A 1,351-nucleotide genomic window follows, 5' to 3' on the forward strand; every position below is an offset into this window, starting at 1 on the left:
GACGTGACGTGTCAGTCAAAATTTATGAGCATTTATTTATCATTCTTGCTTCATTTTGTAATATGTTGTCAAACGGTTATTAAAATTAAGATGAAATAAAGAAAAAAAATCTGAAAAGTAAAAAAAGTAGTAAAAATCATTACAAACTTATATTTGTAGTTCATTTGATACAAAATAAGTGCATATGCTCGCAAACTTAAGTTTGTTAACTTTATTCGGCGCATATCAAATCTTATAAGGTATTCGTATTTCTCAATCACAATCCTGGAATTAGTACAGAACCCTCGGTGGACTAGTCCGACTCGTACTTGGCAAATAAACATTCGTATATTTCAATAGGCCGCTAGTACTGATAATAAATTTCACGATTGCAAATACGTTTCCGTAGTGTAGCGGTTATCACGTGTGCTTCACACGCACAAGGTCCCCGGTTCGATCCCGGGCGGAAACAATTCTTTATTTTCATGCTGAAACTTTTTTTAGGGTAATATTACTATAATAGAAAATAGTATACCTATAAAGAATATAGCTTACTATTTTGTTTAACATATCTGTTTGTAAATAATTTATGTAATGTTTATTTTAGTTTCTTATCTCGACATATTTTTGAATGTTACATAGAGTGATAATTAAGTTCATTGATAATTATGTTTATTTCTGTAAAGTTAAAATTAGCTTTTACTTTTAATTTGTTATATTTACGTATAGTACCGATATATTTTAACTGGCTATAGTAGCACTGTACTATGATTTGACGACCGTTGCACTTCTTGCCCAAAATTATTTTATTTGTACTGGTTTTGTATTACTGATATTTTTATTTATATAGGTATTATTTTATTTATCTTTCTCGAATTTAAAAAAAGTAGTTTTTTTAATTTAAAAAAAAATGGCTTAAACATTAGCTTTCAACTAATTCATCGATTTTGAGATGTTTTAAATATTTTAGGTTAAATTATTTTAAGTAAAAATTTTTGGGGTGGGCACCAGACTATACTGACTTAGGCATAGTCCACTCGTCTCCCCCCTTCTATGAACACATGACTGTGTAGCGTATTTAGTATTTTTAGACTTTATTTGTTTTATGAAGCTTACTCAAACCGACCAAGCATTGTCCCCTAATGTCCCCAAATTTGTCTCCCGATTCTTATATTTTTAGTGGACTATTTTTTGTCACAAAGTTTTTGCACCAAATAATATTTAAAAAAAAAAATCGACGAAAATCACCAAAATTGTCATTTTTATTACGTTGATCGTATTATAATAACACTAAAATTCAATATTATTTATGGCTAATAAGTTAAACGGTTGCGTCTTAATTTTGTTACTAAATAAATAATTCATATTTTAC

General features: G+C 28.6%; 1 non-coding gene across 1 annotated transcript; it reads left to right on the forward strand.

The window, feature by feature from the left end:
• The first annotated feature begins 378 nt into the window (after window positions 1-378).
• TRNAV-CAC (transfer RNA valine (anticodon CAC)) lies at window positions 379-451 on the forward strand. The gene has a single exon. It is a non-coding gene; the product is annotated as a tRNA-Val (tRNA).
• The last annotated feature ends 900 nt before the right edge of the window (window positions 452-1,351 follow it).

Source organism: Heliconius melpomene, chromosome 7 (genome assembly GCF_056956725.1).
Source record: "Heliconius melpomene rosina isolate 202511_hmr_F chromosome 7, ASM5695672v1, whole genome shotgun sequence".
Classification (NCBI taxonomy): domain Eukaryota; kingdom Metazoa; phylum Arthropoda; class Insecta; order Lepidoptera; family Nymphalidae; genus Heliconius; species Heliconius melpomene.